The sequence below is a fragment of the Pelodiscus sinensis genome, chromosome 5, assembly GCF_049634645.1.
Source record: "Pelodiscus sinensis isolate JC-2024 chromosome 5, ASM4963464v1, whole genome shotgun sequence".
NCBI lineage: Eukaryota > Metazoa > Chordata > Testudines > Trionychidae > Pelodiscus > Pelodiscus sinensis.
Genome location: NC_134715.1, coordinates 20767546 through 20791894, shown reverse-complemented (window position 1 = coordinate 20791894; position 24349 = coordinate 20767546). Strand labels below are relative to the sequence as shown.

General features: G+C 45.4%; 1 long non-coding RNA gene across 2 annotated transcripts in view; it reads right to left on the bottom strand.

Annotated features, from left to right (window-relative positions):
• Nucleotides 1-290: 290 nt before the first annotated feature.
• Nucleotides 291-24349, bottom strand: part of LOC142829538 (uncharacterized) — a 115417-nt gene continuing 91358 nt past the window's right edge. Inside the window, exon 5 of one of the 2 annotated variants that reach the window (XR_012904032.1) lies at nt 291-1200. This is a non-coding gene — a long non-coding RNA (uncharacterized LOC142829538). Of the gene's footprint in view, nt 1201-7516; nt 7693-24349 lie in introns of those variants that run through there. The other variant, XR_012904033.1, reaches the window with a different exon arrangement.

Here is a 24349-nt window from a genome sequence, read left to right as displayed (position 1 = left end):
TGCCATACAGGGGCCCTGGCCTGTTCCCCACACGCGTGTATGTGTAAAGGCACATGACAGGCTCCTGACCCCAGGGAGACACTGCATACTGCCCTCCCTCCAGACACCCCCTTTACACAGAGGCAGGGCACATCTCCTCTCTATACCCACTGCCCCCCGAGGATGCCGAGGCCCCCGCACCTGCAGTGCTACGAGATGGGCGAACCAGCAGGACCCCAACTCTGAGCTTCCCCTCCCCCTTCCTCTCCTTGCCTCCCCCTTCCAGCTCCCTCCTCCCAGGTCCCCCCCCCCCCCAGATATGTTAAAGAGAGTTTTTTTGTGGCAACACAGGTGTTTTTATTGTATATCAGGAAGGAGGGTTAGCGAGGGGAAAGGGGGAGGAGGTGGGGGTGGAATGTAAGACACAAGGCCCCAGTGGGGCACGCCAGAGGGACTTCAGTCCTCATTCGCCTGGAAGCTCTCCTGCAGGGCTTCCCAGATGCAGACAGCCCCCCGAAGGGCTTCCTGGCTGGCAACCATGAGGGGCTGTTCATACTGGCCGGCCAGCCGGTCAGCCTCTGCATTCCAGGCTGGAAGGAAAGCCTCCCCCTTCCTCTCACGTAAATTGTGGAGCACACAGCACGCTGCCACCACATGCACAATATTGTGCTCGGAGAGGTCGAGGCGGGGGAGGAGGCATCTGAATCGGGCCCTCAGTCGGCCGAAGGCCCCCTCAACCACAATGCAGGCCCTGCTGAGCCTGGCATCAAAGGCCTGCCGGGAGGGGTTCAGGTGTCCTACGTAGGGCTTCATCAGCCAGGGCTGTAGGGGGTAGGCCGCATCCCCAAGCAGGCACACTGGCATGTCCATGTCCCCAACCCTGATGTGGCGGTCAGGGAAGAAAGTCCTGGCATGCAGCCTCTGGCACACAGAGGAGTTGTGGTACACCCGCGCGTCATGTGCCTTGCTGGACCAGCCCACATTGATGTCCGTGAACTGGCCCCAGTGGTCAGACACGGCCTACAGGATCACGGAGAAATACCCCTTCTGGTTGATTTAGAGGGAGGCCTGGTGGTCCAGGGCATGGATGGGGATGTGCGTCCCGTCGATTACCCCCCTGCAGTTGGGGAAACGCAGGGCGCCGAACCCCTGGATGACCACATCCAGGTTGGTGAGGCGGACAACTCTGCGGAGCAGCACCCTGTTGATGGCCTTGACCACCTGCAGAGACACACACAAAACTGAGGGTCACTAGGGTGCCCGGGTGGCTGGGAGTGTTCGTTCCCTGCCACTGCCCTGTGCCCCACTCCCTGGAGCAACCCCCGCTGCAATCCTGGCCACCGCAGGCTGGGACAGACCAAACCCTTCTGGGGAGGGCACTTACACCCCCCACATTTTCCCTGGAGCAGCCCATCTCCTCCCTGCAGCTCCCCCTCCTGGCCCAGTGGCTGGTAACTGCTGTACCTGCATGAGCACCACTCCAACAGTGGATCTCCCCATGCCGAACTGGTTCCTGACAGATTGGTAGCTATCCAGTGTGGAGAGCTTCCAGAGAGCGACGGCCACCTGCTTGTGGAGGGGAATGGCGGGCCTTATGCATGTGTCCCGTCGCTGCAGAGCAGGGACGAGCCACTTGCAGAGCTCAAGGAAGGGGTCTTTCTTCATCCTGAAGTTCTGGGTCCACTGTTGGTCTCCCCAGCGCACCAGGATGATGTGGTCCCACCAGTCCCTGCTGGTGTCCAGACACCAGATGCGGTGGGGCACGCTGGCATCCAAGCGCTGCTCCTCCAGGGGGAGGGCCAGGGGGTTGGCCTGCAGCAGATGGTGCCAGGCAGCTTCCAGCAATTGCTGCCAGGCTTGCAGCAAGATATTCAACATAAGCACCAGAGTGCCCGGGGCGGCTCTGGCTCCATGGTGCTGAGTGCCGTGGTGTCCCAAATGAGAGTGACCAAAGTGGAGAGGAAAACACTTTGCTGTCCCTCAGCAAAGCAAGCAAGTGGGAAAGCTGAGAACCGGTTGGCCAGGGGGGGTCCCTTTAAGCACAAACCTCAGATAGCCTCAGACAGCAACCACACAAAGCAACTACTCACCTGATGCCCTGCTGGAACCAGTTTCAGCTGCCCTTAAATGCGATCCAGCATCCAATCAGTGTGGACATGCTATTTCAAAATAGCAAAATTCTATTTTGAATTAGATTTTGTGACTAGATGCATTATTTCAAATTAGCTGTAGTGTAGACATACCCCAAGTGTGTAGAGGGCCAGCCAGGTGAAGGCACCACTGTTGTATATTCCTTTAGGAGCAAGAGACCGCAGCAAGACTGTAGATAGGGGTTCCCCTATGTCAGGGGGTTCACACCCCAGTGCGCCTCAGTGCCCCCTGACTGTCTTCATATAGCCCATCTCAGGGCAGAATACAGTCTGTATGGGTTGCTCATCATAGGCATTTGGGCTTATCTCCGTGGTCCCGCTTACCTAAGCCAGGCTGCAACCTGTCTCCATGCCCGGGCCTTTCCTCCGGCCCCTCATCAGGGTAGCCTTAGCTGGCCTTCTCCCAGCTCTAGCTGGCTAGTCCCAGCAGGTCTCCCTCCTGGGAGCTCCTGCTTCCTCCACAGCCAGCCCCTCACTGGCCTCTTTCCTCTCCTTGAGCAACCTGGGCTTCTCTATATATACACAAGCCAGCTGTGCTCCTACTCGCCCTAATGGGTTCAGCTGGCTGCCCCCAGCCACTCGGGCAGTCCTTGATCTTTGCCAGCTGGGCTCTCCCACGCCCTAATAGGTTCAGCTGGCTTCTACCAGCCATTCTGCAGTCCTGGGTCTTTGCCAGCTGGGCCCTCTCTAGCCCTAACTAGCTCCCGCTGGCCTCCTCTCTGCTAGCCCCGGCTCCCGGCCGGAGTCCTGGTATTAAAGGGCCAGTGCAGGGCAGGCGCCCTGTCACACACCTTCCCCTTCAGACCGAGCTTCCCTTCTTCAGCCGGCCTCCGCCCGGCCGCTCCTATGCCCTCCCTCGGGGTCTGGTTTCTCCTCCTGGCCCCACCACCGCCAGGTCTGCCCTCGCTGCCTCAGAGCACGCCCCACAATGTCGGAGTGTTGGCCGGTGCACTCCCCAGAGGGCCACCCCGTCGATGTTAGTGTGGGGCGGCAATGCCCCATCGCTCACCCCCTTTTCCAGCACTCCAGCCCTTCCTGCCAGCTCGTTAGTCCCTATGGACCTAGAAAAAAAATCTGCATTGTTATGGGCTTTCCCCGGTCTGTGGCAGACCTCAAACTTATATGGTTGCAAGGCCAAATACCACCTCATAATCCTAGGGTTGGTCTCCTTCATTGTCTGCAGCCATCGTAATGGCGCATGGTCTGTTACTAGTGTGAACGTTCCCCCTAGCAGGTAATAGCGCAGGGTCTCTATCGCCTACTTAGCTGCTAGGGCCTCCTTTTCAATCGTGGCATACTGTTGCTCCCGTGGGAGTAATTTTCTACTTAAATACAGGATGGGGTGTTCCTCCCCTTCCTGCTCCTGCGACAGTACAGCTCCAATCCCTCTGACGCATCTGTCTGTACTACAAACGGTTTTGTAAAATCGGGTTGATGGAGAACCGGTGACTGCGTCAGTTGGTATTTTAACGCTCTAAACGCATTTTTACACTGCGGGGTCCACTGGACTCTTTGGGGTCTTGTATTCTGGGTCAGATCTGTCAAGGGCGCTGCAATCGTGGCGAAATTGGGTATAAATCTCCGGTAATATCCGGCTAGACCCAGAAACTGGCGGACTTGCCTTTTTGTGGTGGGGGCTTTATAATCTTGCAGGGCTTGCACCTTGTCCACCTGGGGTTTTATCCTTCCCCGCCCCACCCGGTAGCCTAGGTAGGACACCTCTCTTTGTCCAAAATGGCACTTACTTGGGTTAGCCGTGAGCTTGGCCGTGGCCAGCGCCCCAAGGACCGCCTTCAAATGCCGCAGATGTTCCGTCCAGGTTTCACTAAAAATGACAATGTCATCAATGTATGCGGCCGCATACTCTCGGTGTTCCTGTAGTACCCTGTCCATTAGCCTCTGGAACGTCGCTGCCGCCCCATTCAATCCGAAAGGCATGGTGTTGAATTGAAACAGACCAAAAGGCGTGGCAAACGCGGTCTTGCTCTCTGAGGCGGGTGTCAGGGGAATCTGCCAGTAGCCTTTGGTTAGGTCTAGCGTAGATATGTAGTGGGCCTTGCCCAGCCGCTCCAGCAGTTCGTTTACTCGTGGCATAGGATACGCATCAAATCGCGAGATTGCATTAATCTTCCGAAAGTCTATGCAAAATCGTATAGTGCCGTCAGGTTTAGGCACCAATACAATGGGGCTACGCCACTCACTCTTAGATTCCCTGATCACCCCCATTTGCAGCATTCGCTGCAGCTCCTCCTGAACTGGTCTCCACATTTTCCGGGGCAGGGGTCGTATGTGGTCCCGGATCTTCTTACCTGGGGTTGTCGCAATATGGTGACTCATCAAGGGGGTCTTACCCGGTTTTGTGGTTAGGACCTGGTAAAAATCCCGAAGGAGGGAGTTCAGCTCCTTCTGCTGTTCTTCCGTCAGTTCGGCCCCAATGTGCGCTGTCCCTTCTGCCTTCAAGTCGCCTCCCCAGGGTCCTAGTTCCGGTTCTGGTGGCTGTAAGGTAATAAGCATACCCTCTCGGGCGTTCCACTTCTTTAGTAAATTGACGTGATAAATTTGTTTGTCCTTTTGTTTTCCTGATAATTTGATTTCATAATCCACTGGTCCTACCTGCCGTAGAACCTCAAAGGGCCCTTGCCATTTGGCCAACAATTTTGAGTCTGGCGCCGGTAATAGCAGGAGTACCCTGTCCCCCGGTTGGAATGTCCTGGGTTTGGCGCCCCTGTCATAATACTGGGCTTGCTTATTTTGGGCCTGAAGGAGGTTCTCCCTAGCTAGCTCCCCTACGGTCCAGAGTCGCCTTTGCAAGTCCAAGATATAGGGCACTGTACCCGTCACCCTGGAATCCTGCTCCTCCCAGTTCTCCCGCAATAAGTCCAGGATCCCCCGGGGTTGTCGGCCGTAAAGCAACTCAAATGGGGAGAATCCCGTTGAGGCTTGGGGCACCTCTCGTACCGCAAACAACAGTGCCGGTAGTAATAAGTCCCAATCCTTTGGGTCGAGCTCCACAAACCGCCGCAACATACTTTTTAATGTCTTATTGAAACGTTCAACAAGTCCATCTGTTTGCGGGTGGTAAACTGAGGTACGCAGGGTCTTAATGTTTAAGAGACGGCAAAGCTCCGCCATCAGTTTGGAAGTCACATTGGTCCCTTGGTCAGTTAGTATCTCCCTGGGGAGTCCCACCCGGGAGAATACCTGTACCAATTCACGCGCCAGCGTTGCCGCCGTCGTGTTCTTAAGGGGGACCGCCTCAGGGTATCAGGTGGCATAGTCGATTATGACCAGTATATACTGGTGCCCACGTTGGGACCTCTCCAGGGGACCTACCAGATCTAAAGCCACCCTGTCAAATGGCACCTCCACCACGGGAAGAGGGACTAGAGGGGCTTTTGGCACTCCTCCGTGAGCAGTCCATTGGCACTCAGGGCAGGACTCACAGAAGTCTCTGACCTCTTTATAAATCCCAGGCCAAAAGAACCGCTGCATTATGCGTTGTAGGGTCTTCTCTCGCCCCAAATGTCCAGCCCAGGGGTTCGCATGTGCTAGGTCTAATACCTGCCTCCGATACCGAGCGGGAACCAACAACTGGCTAACCTCTGTCTGCCCGTCGGTCGACCGGGCGATCCGGTATAGTGATCGGCTCTTACCTCGAATCGCGGTGCTGGTCGAACCGCTGCCCCCGTGCTGGGGTCCTCAGTCTCTCTTGCCCCTTGTTCCCAGGCATGGGTTAAGGAGGGATCTTCCCGTTGGTCTCTCATGAAGTCCTCATCCCCTCCTATTTCCTCCGAACTGAGGATTTTCTCCAGGCCCGGTTCCTCCTCTGGGCCTTGGGGTGTTCCCCTTTCCTGGTCTTCCGTCCCTGCTGGTGATGGTTGCCCCTGCTTCTCCCAGTCTCACAGGATGCGTCTGAAACCCGGCCAGTCCCGGCCCAGTAGCACTGGGTACACCAGCTTTGGGGCTAACGCTACCCTGCAGATCACCTCATCTACCCCATCCGACAACCGGACCCAACCCGTGGGGTAGGTGCTAACATCCCCATGGATGCATTGCATTGAGATGGATCCCCCTGCCGCCTCCCACTCTGGGACCAGCTCAGATCGTACCATTGTCTGGCTGCATCCCGAATCTACCAGGGCGGTCACTGGCCTCCCCTCTAGCCATACCTGTTGGGTGATCTTTGTCCCGTCCCGCAGTCTTGCCCGTAGGTCAGCAGCCATCACCTGTCCATACGCACCCTCTGTGTGGGGGTCGTACCTTCGCTGGCCGCTTGCTGGTCCCCACCCCCACGCTGCGGGGTAGGACCCCAGTCTGGGCTCCCTTGCGCGTTGGTTTCGCCCGGGTCCAAACCGCCTTCCTCCCGTCTTCTAGTTTCTCTTACCATCCCGGGTCGGTGGTTCTGAGTCCCTTCCCTGGTGGTTGGTCGCCGCCACCTCTCAGGGCGCAGCCTCCGGATGTGGCCCGGTTTCCCGCAGGCCCAACATGTCCGAGCCTCCCCTGTTGTCTTCACAGGGGCTGCTCTCCCTTTATCCCTATTAGTTGGGGGGGGGCCTTCTGGCTCCCACCCCGTAGGGGCACTCCCTCTTCAGGTGTCCCCTGTGCCCACAGGCAAAACAAGTTCTCAGGCGCAGCCCCTGCCCCCAACTCTTGGAGCCTGGTTTGCTATGGAGCTCGAGGTCACCCCTTTGTCGTGGCCTGCTCCCCTTTTCCCATGGCCCCGCCTGTAGGGCCTCCCAGACCCTCCAATACTTATTCATCATCCACTTTTTTTTTTTTTTTCCCCACTCCCCGTTCCAGTCCTGTGGTCTACCGACCACTATTTACTCACAATAAACCCCCTTTTCCATCAGGGTGGGGTTATACTGCCCACATTCTCCACCATCTGTCAGGGGGTTCACACCCCAGTGCGCCTCAGTGCCCCCTGACTGTCTTCATATAGCCCATCTCAGGGCAGAATACAGTCTGTATGGGTTGCTCATCATAGGCATTTGGTCCCGCTTACCTAAGCCAGGCTGCAACCTGTCTCCATGCCCGGGCCTTTCCTCCGGCCCCTCATCAGGGTAGCCTTAGCTGGCCTTCTCCCAGCTCTAGCTGGCTAGTCCCAGCAGGTCTCCCTCCTGGGAGCTCCTGCTTCCTCCACAGCCAGCCCCTCACTGGCCTCTTTCCTCTCCTTGAGCAACCTGGGCTTCTCTATATATACACAAGCCAGCTGTGCTCCTACTCGCCCTAATGGGTTCAGCTGGCTGCCCCCAGCCACTCGGGCAGTCCTTGATCTTTGCCAGCTGGGCTCTCCCACGCCCTAATAGGTTCAGCTGGCTTCTACTAGCCATTCTGCAGTCCTGGGTCTTTGCCAGCTGGGCCCTCTCTAGCCCTAACTAGCTCCCGCTGGCCTCCTCTCTGCTAGCCCCGGCTCCCGGCCGGAGTCCTGGTATTAAAGGGCCAGTGCAGGGCAGGCGCCCTGTCACACCCTACTATACAACATCACCGCTGGGGTACTCAGGATCTCCTTTAATATTAAAACCATCAGGCACCCAGGCACACAGGTCAGCGTGGCCTTCTCCTGAGTAATCCAGGGAGGAAAGATGGGGTTACACCAGTTATAAAGAGGATAGGATCCTTTGTTCTCAGAGTCTACTAAAAGAAGGAGAAGTAGTAATTAACTTAGTCTACAGCGTGGGAGATTTAGTTTATATATTAGGGGAAAAGTTCTAATCTATAATTATAGTCAAGATATGGAATAGGCTTCCAAGGAAGGTTTATGGAACAAGTTGGACAAAGGTGTCGGGGACAGTCTATTTGAATTTGGTCTGGCCTCATAGCAGGGGGCTAGATATGATGAATTCCCCTGGTCCCTTTGAACCCTACATATTCTATAACCATCATTTGTCCAAGGCCATGCAGTGATTCTTTTGGAGATCCATACATAGAACCTTAACCTCTTGACTCTCAGTCCACTCTGTTAGCCACTAGATCACAATACCCGGTCACATCCTACTTGGTGTTATCTGGTGCCTTTTGAACAAAACTGTTCCCTCAACTACAGAAAAAAATAGTCTGGGAAAGTAGGTAGATGAGCAACCCACAGCCAGTTATATGATCGACTTGCTTTTGTAATTTCATACAAATGATAAAGAGGAGATTCTTCAGCTAACCGTTGATTTGATAATGGTCTATGATTTTCATAGTGTATATAGTGTTTAGAGAATTAGCTGTCTGCACTGAATGCTTCACAAAGACATTGTTCATGTCTATTATATATAGCAACTTGAAAAGAATGTTTTAATTTTTTTAAAATGAAAACAAACTTGTGCCATGAGATTCATAGAAGCAAGAGACACTAGACACCCCAACAAACATTTTACCACCTTTTTCACAGCAAAAAGCAGATATTAAATCAATGAAATATATTTTTCCATTTTAGAAGAGTATACCAAGTTAGTAAACCAGAATCAAGGAGCATCCATGAGCACGTCTGACTTTAATTTTTACTGAATATGCCACAATGAAACTGAACAGACCTGTTCCTATTTGGAAAGTACATTGTGTGACTAATCACCATGTCATAGTGCGTGCTTGGAAGTGTTTGAAGAAATTTTATTTCTTCATCTTTCTAGGTTTATTTAGAAAGCCTCATAGCTCCTTACTGCTCAGCAACAGCAACCAATCAAAGAAGTTGCTAGTCCATTTATTCAGCTATCACCAGTGGCATGGAAAGGACAGGTTTGTGGCAGCTCCTAACCCCCTGTTGGAAATTACTAGCTACTCTGGAGATTACTCCCAATGATGGAAAGATAATCTTCTGTCTCCACACATCTGCATATCCATCTGCACAGCCTCTCAAGATCAGACTTTACTGACAAATACCATAATAATTCCTTTTTTTTCCTTACCCTTTAGTGTGCTTTCACGCCTGACGAACCACGGTGACAGGTAGGGAGATTATTTCTGTATAAGCAACTAAATATGGTGCAGTCAGCACCTAGGCAGAGCTGACTTACTTCATGGGCATTTGTAATTTTTCATTAGAGCTGAAAACGGTGATAAATCTTTTCCAATATAGAAAATAGGTATTTTGAATATGTCATTATTGCATATAGATTATCACTGAAACTAGTGACCCTAACAACTTTTGATCATTAATATAAAATAATTTACTGTTCCCTAAAACAGTGATTTATTTCTTGCATTTTCGATAATGACTAGACAAGTGATAATGTACTCTACACCAAATCTGGCACTATACTAGACAGGAAAATGGTTATTAAACCTACTGATTGGATGATTCTTCATATCCTTTTAAGCCTTTTTATGATGACATTTACATTTAGTGATTCAAAGCCAGTTTTATATAGATCCAACCACCTGGGCCAACATTAAACAGGATTGCTTACATTTAGGCACCTTAATCTATATTTAGCCTCCTAAAAAGTAGACTAATTTCTTGAATGCCTCAACATTCACAGCCGTCATTTAATTGAATGAAGCTATATCTTTACCCCCCACCCCCCCAAAAAAAACCCTCAAGCCTCCAATTTATATATCTCAATGTGGATTTAAAGCTGGAATTTCCAAAGGAGTTTTAGGGTGCGAATGGGAGTTGTGCACCTAACTCCTGTGCGCACCTTTGAAAAATCTCACCCTGCACGCCTAAGTTTAGTCACCTTTTTGAACACTGATTCTGTTTGCTAACAAAAACATTCAGTTTTAGTGCACCTGTGGAGAGATGATGATTCCATTTTGGTTGCTGCTCTTTCCCATTAGCTGCAACTGCATCATATGGAAACTGCTTATGCTAACATATGACCTTGCACAGAGCAGAGGGCCAGGTTTCAAAGCACTTGAGACAACTCAGAGGAGTAGATTGGCCCCAAAACATTTCAGACTTTGTCTTGCTGAAGAATGGTTGCTCATCAAAGCAAACAGATAATGCAGAATCTATACTCAAACAGCTAAATGTTAATGTCTACTCCAGGGGTGGCCAACTCATTCCAGGCAAAGAGCGAAGATAGCAGCGGATCCAGTGCAAAGAGCCGGGACAAAGTTGTCTCAAAAAAAAAAAAAAAAAAAAAAAAAAGACTGCCCCTTTTGCGCCTTTAAAAGGATACCCCAGTCGCATTTAGTCAAGAAAAAAAAAAGCTCCTTTAAGAAAATGGATTTAAATGCATTTAGAGGCTTTTTGGCCACATTAGTCTCCTGCTGGCCGATGCCATCTTTAATGCTACATTTTTCATGGCTGAGCAGGTCAGCTCCCCTATCCAGGTCAGCATAGGGAGCTGGGAAGAGAGGGCCATTTTTGGGCAAGTGGGGGTGGCTTATGAGACACGGGGGATGAGGGGGGCTTCATGAGCCACACCCAGTGGAGGTGGGGGAGATCCACATGCAGCTCGTGAGCCTCAGGTTGGCCATGGCTGGTCTATTCTTTCCCTTGATTCTGGAACTAATGAGCAAGAGACTAGAATAAAATATGGAGACAGATTTGCAGAGGTAGAAAAACCTGATAGTGAAGAACTGTCAATCCTTCTAGTAAGCAGATGCCCGATGGCCCATTACATAGCATCCATTTATCCCACCCTGTTAAATGGCTTTTGAGTTATATGGGCATATGAATGAAGAGCATCTTCAGTATCAGAATGCCATGGAGGAAAGAATTAGGAAGATAAAATATCCCCTGAGTGCTGGGGCCACAGGGAACCATTCTTCAATACATGTATTCCCACTGGTCTTTTAGCCCTGATCTATATTAGGGAGTTATTTCTAAATAACTCCCCTTCTTTTGAAATAACAGGCAGAGTGTCCACACTACCAAGCCCATTATTTCAAAATAAGGGGCTGGTTATTTTGAAATAAGCATTATTCCTCATGAAAAGCAGGAGTTATTTCAAAATTGTTATTTTAAAATAGTGATAGTATAGATCCTCCACTGCTACTAATTCAAAATAACTACTACCCAGAGTCATTCAAAGTAATTACAGTAAAACTCCAATTGTCTGGGATCCAGCTGTCCGGCACTCCCAATGGTCTGGCATCAGCTGGAACCCAGAAGTGCTCCAATCAGCCGCTCTCACGGCTAGGCTGCTGTGAGCCACATGCGCATTCGTGGCCTCGTGCCGTTCCACTCATGGTCCCCAATGCATACAGCGTCCAGCCTGCACTTGCTAGCAGCCGGCCACTGAGCATAGGCAGCGGCCTTGGGACCCGGACATAAGGTTGGGGGAGAAGGGAGAAAGGGTTACAGCAGGGAGGGGAGGTGTTTGGCTTCAGGGGAGGGCAGGGGAAGGGGATTGGGTTGGTAGTATGCCCCTTTATAGTACCTCCCGGTACTCCAGCATATCTGATAATCCGGCATTACCTAGGTCCCAAAGGTGCCGTATTATCAGAAGTCTACTGTACTCCCCAGGGCTTCCTGGTGCTCTTAGTCGAGGTAGCCCATCCACATAAAGTGAGCCTGCCTTGTACTAATTTCGAGACTTCCCTGTAGTGTGGACACGCTATTTTAAAATAGTTATTTCAGGAGTTATTTCAAAATGAGTCTTTTCAGAATAATTTCCTCGTGTAGTCACGCCCCTAGTGCAACTCTTCCAGGCTTGTGAATGAAGCCCATGAAGAACTAGCTGTGGTGTGCAGACATTTCAGTTATTTTCCCAATGTCAGCTCTCACATAAAGAAAAAAGACAGACAAAAAAGCAAGCTTCTAGCTGAACAGTACCTTCACAATGTGAAGCAAGTTTAACTAATGCAGAGATGTTTCAGATGGCCTACAAATTCAGGCAGACAATAGATCTCAGGAGTGAATAGCCCCATATATTTCAATAAGAGCTACTACTCAGATGCCAACAAATGATCATTTTAAAATATCAATTTTGTTAATTATTTTACTGTTTAAAGATATAAGAAAAGATGAGAAATATATTATGAAGATCTAGAGCACTCTCTCTCAAAGGGTGAGTGGGGGAGAGAAGGACTAGACAGGAGTTGGGCAGCCAATGTGGAAGATGTCTAAGTGAAGATATGTAGCTAAGTTTCAGAGGGGGAGCTGTGTTAGTCTGTAACTGAAAAAAAATAAAAAATAACAAATAGTCCTGCAGCACCTTAGAGTCTAACAAAAAATGTAGATGGTTTCATGAGCTTTTGTGGGCAAAAGTCACTTCTTCAGATGAATGGAGTTAAGGGGTCCAGGCTGCAAAACAAACAGCAGAGAAAGAGAGGGGATGGGGAGGGAAAGAGAAGGGAGGGAAATGGGGAAAAAATTGTCAATTAGAGTGTTCATACTAAATGAAGCTGATAGAGAGGGTTTTAAATACTCTTAAGTACCCAGTACATGGCTACTTATGTCATTAGAATGTGGAATGTACTGCGTAAGGTCTTTATTTAAACCTCTATTACAAGTATCAAACTTGTAAATGAAATTAAGTTCTGCAGCTTCCCTTTCAAGCTGGTTTTTTAAATTGGCTTGTAATAATATGGTAAACTTTGAGATCCATTAACGAGTGCCTGAGCAAGTTAAAATGTTTCCCAACAGATTTCTGTGTGTTGCCTTTTTGAATATCTGATTTGTGTCCATTCATCTTTTGTTGTAGACTGTCCAGTTTTGCCAATATACATGGCAAGGGGGCATTTGCTGGCACAGATCACATCAGTGGAAGTGCAATGATATGAGCCTTTGATGTGTTGGTTTCTGTGGTTAGGTCCTGTGATGATGTTGCTAATATAGATGTGTGGACAGAGCTGGTACCGGAGCAGATTGCAGGGGTGGGTTCCCTCATGAGTATGATGGAGATGTGCTGCTCCTTCCCAGGGGTCCATATATCCTTGGGATGACAGGCCAATCCTTGCCTACAGACAACCTCCTAATCTCAAACAAATTATTTTCAGCAACCACGCGGCACACCTCCAATATATTCATCCAGGAACCCACCTCTGCAATCAACTCCTGCACCAACTCTATTCAAATGTCAATAGTAGCGACATCACCACAACATGGATGCTCTGACAGTTTTTTCCCCAATTCCCCCCCCCCTTTTCTTTCCCTCCCCATCCCCTCTCTTTCTCTACTATTTATTTTGCAGCCTGGACTCCTTAACTCCATTCATCTGAAAAAGTGGCTTGTGCCCACGAAAGCTCATGATACCATCTGCATTTTTTGTTAGTCTCTATGGGTATGTCTACACTAGCCACCCTAGTTCGGACTAGGGTGGCTAATGTAGTCATTCAAACTTGCAAATGAAGCCCAGGATTTAAATATCCCGGGCTTCATTTGCATGTTCCCAGGCGCCGCCATTTTTAAATGCCTGGTAGTTCGAACTACCTGCCCACAGCTACTTGCGGCACGGGCTAGGTAGTTCGAACTAAAGCTCCTAATTCAAACTACTGTTACTCCTCATTGCAGGCCGCGGGCAGGTAGTTCAAACTACCGGGCATTTAAAAATGACAGTGCCCGGGAACATGCAAATGAAGCCCGGGATATTTAAATCCCGGGCTTCATTTGCAAGTTTGAATGACTACATTAGCCACCCTAGTCCGAACTAGGGTGGCTAGTGTAGACATACCCTAAGATATGTACTTATTTGGCCTTCAACAGCGCAGTATCTGAGCACCTCAATCTTCAGAATCTTTCAATAGTCCACTGAGTTAGGAAAGTATTTACCTCAAGCCCCGGCAAGAACCTTCATCATTGCACAATTCCACTTCTGTAGCTTTTCATCACTCTATGGCAGGGTAGCCATTGACAGAGTACAACTAGGTTTTATTTTCATGAGACATGGGCTCAACCTCAAAATGTGGGCACCATTGTAATAGGCCTGTTCTATCTCTAACTTATTTGATCCAATTAAGCATTGCTTTTTATATGTTGTCCATATTTCTAAGGGCTCTGGGAATGTGAAAGTCAATTAATACAAATGCTGAGACCATGAGTAGAATAGTACGCAGAGCAATTCTGACTCAGACTATTCTCATCTTTATTGATTGTCCTTTTCATTTTATCTGCTGCTGCTCTCAGGCCAGCTCGCATTGCTGCTCACAACAGAGAACTGCATTCTCTTGTAAGAGATTCCTCAGCAATGAAGTCCTAAATACAGTATATCAGACAACAGAAGTGCTCTTAAAACAAAACCATAGAGTAAGGCAAAATAAATGTTCACACACACCGTTGTGATGTAAAATCACCACTGTACAAATAATGAAGGCTGTAGTCCAGAACACTGGGGCTAACACCTGACTTCAGTGGGAGCTGTTGGCGTCTCTGCATCTTTGGAAATCAAGCCACATATTTTGGATGATTTAATATAGGTTTACATATCTAACTGTGGGCACCTGTTCTGTTTTGTTAATTTTAATTGGAGTCCTAGAACTGGAATTTCATTTTTCTATCTGCCATCTTCATTACCTGATGTTGGGGCTGATCCATACAAATGCATCCCATAATCATTTTCTTTTAACACTTTTGGCATGATTGACAATATGACATATCTGAAGCACATGAACAAAGATATAAAAGTAATAGGGAAATATACAACAATTCTAACCCTTGATGCCTGCCATGGAGAATGTTCCCTACAGGATAAGGTTTCTTTTTATTGTTTTATAAAAAGGCAGGATAAAGTAAGTCCCAGGAGATGAAACTTGTACCACCTTTTTTATGTGACTACTTGGTAGTCTAATTTCACAGAGAGATTTAACTGATACTCAACCTAATTTTCTCCATTAGTGTAATGTGTTGAGTTCTTCTATGCGTTCTTCCAATGGAAACCACTGTAGTCTACTCACTCCAATGGCTAACTAACATGAAAAGTGAAAGATGGACCACTTTTTCTAACATTTGCCATATTATTCAACTTTTATCCAAATTCTCACTTGGTCCTGGTCTACACTAGGCAGTTATTTCAAAATAAACCTCCTTATTTCAAAATAATTGGAGCGTCCACACTACCAAGCAGGTTATTTCAAAATAACAGGCTGATTATTTTGTAATCTGTGCTCCTGCTTTTGTTATTTTGGGAGTTATTTCGAATTTAGTTATTTCAAATATTTTCCTAGTGTAAACATGTCCTTACAGTTTAGAGTTATCCTGTTGTAAGAGAGAACTTTTAAATACTTTGTAGAAACATCATTTTCAAGTATGTTATATTGTAATGTATGTATACATACAGCAAGGTTCTCCTTCCATGTATACTAGACACGTCAATAATTGAGTTCCTTCTTATTTTACATGGATGTAAATAAAAGGGGTATTGGGATACAAACCTGTAACACACTAACATTTTAAAGTCATAAATGTGGGGAAACAGCCCTACAGTAGCTATCAAATCTATTTTAAGCAGGATTTTGTTTTTAAAAAAGCATTCCACGAACAGTTTTTCAAACACTAATTAACATTTCTACTGGGTTTGTTGTTTTTTAAAACAATAATTGTTTGATTTTTGTATGAAGGTGACCAACTTCATTCCTGATCTTCAGAAATGCTGAGAACCCAAAAATCCAGGTGAAATCTATGGCAGATCCAGATCCTCCACAAATTCTGAACAAAAATCAGGCCCTAATTAATTACCTTAATATATGCCTTTTCAGCAATACATACTGTCTTGCCACATTACATTGAATGGAAAAATATTTCAGATAATTTAATGTATGCCATGCTAATCAAAATATCTCTATCATAATCTGTATTAGACAATTATTAGTATTATAGGAAGGTATTAGATCATTGCTAATACAATATACCAGATGAATTTCAATTTGCGTAGTGCAAGAAGATGATATTATACTGTAGTTTTGAAAAAGAATACTTTTCTTTTAACACAGATACTTAAAGACCAGAGAGGGTGAGAGAGTGTGTGTGTATGAGTGTTACTTGGAATCTTAATTAAATACATCAGTATAAACTGTAGCACTGGCATTTAACAACATTTCATAGCCTTGGGGACTTTATCTCAACCAGGAGTCTGAAATATGAATGAATTTGCAATTCCAAACACCATCCCAGCTAAGCTCAAGGTCAGAAATATAATTGAGGGTGGACAACTATGCAGCTACTGAAATATGAAATAAAATAAGGGAGAGGAGGACATTGTGTACATTATTTCAAATGCTGAGTGGTGGTTAGCATGTTAACGTGTGGTTGTACAAAGAATCTGCCAACAGATTAGAGTCAGGGATGTAAGATAATATTAGCATTATAGGTCAACTCAAGACATATTCAGTGATCAGATTCACTGTCTAGAGATCAAGCATATTGGGATGATGGTGCTGTTCCATTCTCTTGTGGAGGGAGTAAAAACACAGAAGAAAGATTTGGATACTCCAAGGTCAATCATATGGATTCTAAATAGAAAATGAAAGTTAAAGGGAATTGGGCATGCACACCCTTAGGCAACTTTCAAAATGTCAGCCTAGAGGAATAGATAAATATAGAGAAAAGACACTCTGCATTGAAATCAGCTGAAATACTACATTTATCAGATTTTACAGATTCCCAAGCCAAGAGGGACCATTGGTTTATCTAGCCTGACCTGTATAAACACAATTCCTACAGCATATCTTTAGAAAAACATGCAATCTTGATGTAAAAATTAGTGATGGAGAATTCATTAACAACTTGCACCTTATTTCCAGCCCGAGTTTGTCTAGTTTCAGGTTCCAACCCTTTGCCCATTACTCTTCTGTTTGTTAAGGTAAATAGATTAGGCTCTTCGAACTCTCTCATGTTTATCATAGAATCATAGAATCATAGGACTGGAAGGGACCTCGAGAGGTCATCGAGTCCAGCCCCCCGCCCTCAAGGCAGGATCAAGCTCCGTCTACACCATCCCTGACAGATGTCTATCTAACCTGTTCTTAAATATCTCCAGAGAGGGAGATTCCACCACCTCCCTTGGCAATTTATTCCAATATTTGACCACCCTGACAGTTAGGAATTTTTTCCTAATGTCCAATCTAAACCTCCCCTGCTGCACTTTAAGCCCATTACTCCTTGTCCTGTCCTCAGAAACCAAGAGGAACAAATTTTCTCCTTCCTCCTTGTGACACCCTTTTAGATATTTGAAAGCCGCTATCATGTCCCCCCTTAATCTTCTTTTTTCCAAACTAAACAAGCCCAGTTCATGAAGCCTGGCTTCATAGGTCATGTTCTCTAAACCTTTAATCATTCTTGTCGCTCTTCTCTGTACCCTTTCCAATTTCTCCACATCTTTCTTGAAATGTGGCGCCCAGAACTGGACACAGTACTCCAGCTGAGGCCTAACTAGTGCAGAGTAGAGCGGCAGAATGACTTCACGAGTTTTGCTTACAACACACCTGTTGATACAACCTAGAATCATATTTGCTTTTTTTGCAACAGCATCACACTGTTGACTCATATTCAACTTGTGGTCCACTATGACCCCTAGATCCCTTTCCGCCATGCTCCTTCCTAGACAGTCGCTTCCCATCTTGTATGTATGGAACTGATTGTTCCTTCCTAAGTGGAGCACTTTGCATTTCTCTTTATTAAACCTCATCCTGTTTACCTCCGACCATTTCTCTAACTTGCTAAGGTCATTCTGAATTATGTCCCTATCCTCCAAAGAAGTCGCAACCCCACCCAGTTTGGTATCATCTGCAAACTTATCAACATCCTTCTTGAATGGTTGGCACCAGAACTGGATGCAGTACTCATAGAGCAGTCACACTGGTGCCAAAATAAAATACAAAACATATGTAAAATAAACTTATCTACACCTATTCAATATTCTACTATTTATGCATCCCAGCAGCACATTAGCTCTTTTGGTCACAGCATCACACAAAGAGCTTGTGATCAGCTGATTTTATACCGTCAAATCTTTTTGAGAGAGTCATTGCTTTTCAGGAGAGTGCCTCTCTCCTGTACATATGGCCTATATACTCTTTGTTCCTGGAATTATTAAAAATGTATATTTTTTATTTGTGGCCAGTTTATCAAGCAATCCAGACAACTCCACATCAGTGACTGGTCCTCTTCTTATTTACCTTTCCCCCAATTTTCATGTCACCTACAAACTATCAGTGACAATTTTATGTTTCCCATCAGGCTGCTGATTAAAATGTTAACTAAGGTAGGTAGGGCAAGAATTAATTTCATCACTGGAAAAACTGCACAATGATGCAGACTAAGGGACAATCATGATCATCATTTGTTTTTCTGTAGCAGGCCACAGAACACTACTCACCCACTCTTTTAATAGGCCCACAATCTCTGGCTGAGTTACTGAATTCCTTAAATCATGATTTAAAGACCTGAACTTACAGAGAATCTATTTACACTAGTTTGAGCCTTTAAGTGCCCTTTGTCCAACACTGCAGAGAAAGGCGATGCCCATTTTATGATTTCATTTTGAGACCTATCAGACAGTTTTTAATGCATTTCATTCAATCCATGTTTAATTTGTTATAAAATTCTTTCATAAAAATGCTGTGCAGTACCAAGTCATGAAGACTTTTCCTGAAAGTCTGACTTAAGTATGCAGTAGCCCTACTTAGAAGTAGAATAGCTACATTTATAAATATCACTCATTGGACTACTACTGGGAATGCATCTCTGGCTAAAATTAAGGCACCTAAAAGGCTCTGCTATCTCACAGAAGACTTTGAAGACTATCTTGCTCAGGATTTCATCTTTTCCGCATTTTCACTTCTTACTATGAAATTAGGGCTGTTACAGGTTCTATAGCATTTTATTTATTTCACAGAGATATATAAAGAGCCTCAGGGAGTCCTTCCTTAGGCTGAGTTAATTAGGGTATGTCTACACTACCCCACTAGTTTGAACTAGGAGGGTAATGTAGGCATACCGCACTTGCAAATGAAGCCTGGGATTTGAATGTCCCGGGCTTCATTTGCATAAGCGGGGCGCCGCCATTTTTAAATCCCCGCTCGTTCGAACCCTGTGCCGCGCGGCTACACGCGGCACGAACTAGGTAGTTCGAACTAGGCTTCCTAGCTCGAACTACCTAGTTCGTGCCGCATGTAGCCGCACGGCACGGGGTTCGAACGAGCGGGGATTTAAAAATGGCGGCGCCCCGCTTATGCAAATGAAGCCTGGGAAATTCAAATCCCGGGCTTCATTTGCAAGTGCGGTATGCCTACATTACCCTCCTAGTTCGAACTAGGAGGGTAGTGTAGACATACCCTTAGATATTACCTTCAGATTGCAGTTCAGTTCATATATGGTACAAAATATTGAGAAGATTATCTCATTATTTTGGCTTTTCCGTCCTTACAACCTTTGCCAGAATACTTTCTTTTCCTCTCTGTCCATCTCTGGGAGCAGAGTTTATTCTGGAGCCTACTTCCATGCTTCAGGGTGAAAAATATAAATCCTACCCACTCTAAGCAGGAGATTTTATTACTCTTTATTCTTTTCCCTGGTTTTCTCTACAATCTGAATGGGATATCCATTCGCTTCTGACATATCATGTTGTGGTACACATAGGAGCCAGGATCACAGAGACACTCATATTGATACAAAGGTAAGTGTTTTACAAGAACTTACCTGGAAGTAACAATGAACATCAGCACTTCCTTCTGGGTATAAGGAAGTCTATATTCTTAACTTTAAAGTGCATTCAGCACACCATAAAGAGACATATGCTTTTAAAGACCAGCATTGTTATAACCAAAGATATTCTCGTACCTGAGCTCAGAATGAGCAGCAGACTACTGAAACTGTGCTAATAATAGAATCTAAATCTGTAGCCTGAGTGTGTTTATTGATATCTGGATTTTCTTCCACAAAGGCTCTATATGGTACAAACAAAGGAATGAATGACTTGACAGGGCTTTATACTAAGGCATATCACATCATGCCTCTTAACATTTCCAACAAATTTAGTGCATCTTTGAAAGAGCCTAATGAAGAATTAACTTTTATCCAAGTACCATGGTCCAAGTCTCCAACCTCAGAAAATGAGCAACTCCCATTGGGTTACTCCACATTTTTGAGGACCAGTCTTTTAGGAGCACTCACCATCTACAACTGGGGCAGATTTTCAAGAACTCACAAGATGCTGAATTATTTAAAAGCCTAGTCCTTAAATTTTTTTTGATCCCTTGAGAACTTTAAAAATTATTTGAAATTTCCCCTGAAAATGGCACTTCAGGGATCATGGGTCTTAGCAAAAATCTGGTAATAAATACTATGAATGCAGAGAATCCATCAACTCACTGAAGAAAGTATCCTGCACAGTCATCAGTTTACCACCCCCCATTCAGATTTTCAATAAGGCTCAACCTTTCCTTCAACTTTGTGCCAAGAGAAGCATGTCGTGATAACAGAATCTAAGCAAAAAGGAAAGAATGATGTACTGGGGGCGGGGGAGGGGCGCAAGGAGACATATAAACATAGAAAGTTTTTTTTTAAATCTTCCCAAAGGCTGAAGTATTAATAACAGTGACTATGGGGTGTGGGGGAGGGGGTAGACCAGGAGATTACAGTATATGGGGAGGTCCCATCTGATTTGGATCCCTCTTCAGAAAATCATTCGTATTGATCTTGTAAGGAATACAATTTTCTGCTGTATATTGGACACCTGTGTTAAAGATCAATACAATTACAGCCCATTTAAATAAGATGCTTAAGGACAAAAATTCTAATTTCTAGTCATTGTTAGTATAACATCTTCATACACACTTCCTTCATCAAGCTCTTTATGGGCAGATATCAAACCAACCAGAACGTGTGCATTTTATCCTGGGAAAAGTTTTCTTTTTTAGTTTTCCATCAGCCTGCAGTGATTGTGTGGTACTAGATCACCCAGGTGAGTGTGACAGTTTAACAGTATTATTACTTGTAAAGACAAAAAAAAAAACCCTGCTCTTGGATCTATTTCTTATAGTACAGTCAGATAAAACTTCAATCTCAGTGTGAGCAGGCAAAAATCAAAAGTTCTCCAGTAGTGTCCACTTCCCATGGTATTGTCCGGATCAGTTTGAATGACAGAACACTCAAAACAAATCTGGGATGTGATTGCCAACTACCTATAGTACTTGGGACAAAGACTTTTTATTGTAGCATCACTGTGCGTGATACGATAACTCCTAGCATCATAGAATACTAGAACTGGAAAGAACCTCGAGAGGTCATCAAGTCCAGTCCTCTGCACTCATGGCAGGACCAAGCACAATCTACACTAACCTTGACAGGTGTTTGTCTAGCCTTCTCTTAGAAATCGCCAATGATGGAAATTCCACAATCTCCTTGGGCAATTTATTCTAGTACTTAACCACCCTGACAGTTAGAAAGTTTTTCCTAACGTCCAGCCTAAAGCTTCCTTGCTGCTTCTTGTCCTATCATCAGAGGATAAGAAGAATAATTTTTCTCCCTCCTTGTGACACCCTTTTAGGTACTGAAAAGCTGCTATCATCTCCCCGCTCACTCTTCTCTTTTCCAAACTAAAGAAATCCAATTATTTCAATCTTCCCTCATAAGTCATGTTTTCTAGACCTTTAATCATTTGTGTTGCCCTTCTCTAGACATTCTCCAGATCTTTCTGAAATGTGGTGTCCAGAAGTGAAGACAGTACTCCAATTGAGGCCTACTCAATGTAGAGTAAAGCAAAAGAATGACTTCTCGTGTCTTGCTCACAATACTTCTGCTAATGCATCTCAGAATCATGTTTGCTTTTTTGCCAGTGTCACACTGTTGACTCGTTTAGTTTGTAGTCCACTATAATCCCTGTTGATTCATATTTACAGTAAACTTCCCATAATCTGGCACCTTTAGGACCCAGCGGGTGCCGGATTATCAAATATGCTGGACTATCGGAAGGGGGGGCTATGAGGGGACTGGAGTGGGGTGGGGGGGTTGCCACCCCAGACCCCTCATAGCCCCCCCTTACGATAGTCCGGCTCTGCCCCAGGCGTCCCTGATTCAGCTTCTGCTGGTTAGTTTCAGCAGCGACTGAATCGGGGACGCCTGCAGCAGAGCAGCTGGAGTGCTGCCAGGTTGGTCCGGTAGCGCCAACCCTTGGTGCTGTGAGACCAACCCGGCAGCACCCCAGCTGCTCTTGGGGACGCATAGGGCAGAGCAGCTGGGTTGCTGCTGGGTTGGTCCCACAGCGCTGCTCCTCGGCGCTACTGGACCAACCGGCAGCACCCCAGCTGCTCTGCTCCAGGTGTCCCCAAGTCAGTTGCTGCTGAAACTGATCAGCGGCTGACTCCAGGAAGCCCAAGGCAGAACAGCTGCATCTGCACTAGGTTCCTATATTGGTAGAAAAAAAATCTTTCAGTTGGTATAGCCTGCATCTGCACTAGGGAGTCTTACCAGTGTAAGTTCTGTAATGGAGCTTTGGGCTTAATTTTTCAAGGGGGGTAGACAAGGAAGCTAGATCCAACCAGAGGACCAAATCATGAATCCTGGTCACAAGCCACCTGAGGCATGCTGTACATGTGCTAAGAAGGAGTCTATCTAGGGTGGAAAATGTGAAAAAGTAGACATGTCTTCCTGTAGAGGAGGGTTCATTTCTTCACTAAGTTGATTATAGGTCCTCAGAGGGTGGTACAGAGATTAGCTATATTTTCCAGTTTGATTTTTGAATTTTTTCATGGGACAAAAATTCACTGCTGGTTTAATTCTCAGTGGATCTGCACCCATTTATGGCAGTGGTGAATTTGGCCATAAGTTAACAAAACTAATTGAGTCAATTGGTGTGACGGATTTCTGAGGACTGACAAGTGTGAAGTCTTCTATGTATCATTATATAATTAAATGGCAACATAGATTTTTTTTAAAAAAGTATTTTACTTGTGTATTAGTCTTAGACTGATGTCTTTTCTGGTGTAACACCTCTGAATTCTTTTAAAGTTTAATTTAATTTAAGAAGTCAGTAGACAAAATATCAAAAGCACTGAGGAATGAATAAAACAAACATCCTATATTATAATACTAGTGTATGAAAAATATACAACAGATTACATTCTCCAATTCTCTGTTGACATTTGGCTACTACAAGTGCCTTAGTCTTTGAAAAATATTGAACTAAAGTTATTCAAATTTCAGTTTAGAGTCACCTGTCTCCATTTCTTTCTCAATACGGCTTGTGGATGTTCCTCCATTTAACTTAAAGGAAATCCACATAGTTTTCTTCAATTTATTTTCACAAGAATAAATCCAACTACTTGCCATGTGATCAGAAATACCAGGAGGCTAAGCTGTAACCAGATTCTATTTGCTTATTTCTCTCTTTTGTGTGTCTCTGTGGCTAAATCTGAATTGGCTATTTTGAACATGCAGCTTTTTGCACCTCTTTGGAATGGAACTGGGGCTGCAGACAGAATTTAGGCTTCTAGATACCTTATCATCTGATTTATGTTCAGTTATATGTGGACTCATATAATTGCATGTTCAAAATTCCACTCATAAGTCCTGAACAGGACTCAAAATATAATTGAAAGTTTCACTCTGAGTGTGAACTGGCCCATTACATTCTCATCTATAGAGACAAAGTTACAGATTTGTGGCATTTTCATTCTTTATTTTAAAAAGTACAAATATGTTCAACTTATTTAAGATGATCTTGTGAGTCCCTCTTGGACGTATGTCCAAGTGACAGTGAAGTGTGCCTCTACAGAATGGTTTATTTGCAGTAAATTAAACATGCCACCACATTGGTTGTAGCACCAGATAATATATATCCTAAAAATGTCCAGCATATGCAAAGCACAAACTCTCCTTGTGACAGACAAGTTTCATTGTGTCAAAGTTTGCCCCCTATAGTATAATGTACTGTTTCTAGAACTAGGATTCTCTCAAGCTAGATTTGAAACACACACTCATCTCCCCAAATAGACACATGGGAAGTTTAAGAACTTTTACAGAACCTGTTTCCACGCTGTTTAAGTTTTTGATTAGTATGGCAGGCTTGGGTCTTCAAAATCTCAATTTGTCACCCTATAGCATTTAATCTGTGTTAGACTTTGATCTGGCAATATACTTCTATAGTAAGAATTTTAATCCCTTCATTGTGAACAGCAAAATGTATGACAGGCCAGAGTATCTTAAAACCCACTTTACTTGCTTTGCAAAGGCACTAGTTTGATGTGCCAAATTTAAAATTAAGGGAAAATATCAGGAGTAAGTGGGGTGTCTCATCTTTTGAAGATTTATTTATTTATTTATTTATTTAATAGCCGGTCTTTCAAGATTTGCCAGAACTACAGAAGTGATCACCTCAGTGTTCGCGAGTTTGATGAAAAAAAGGAAAATA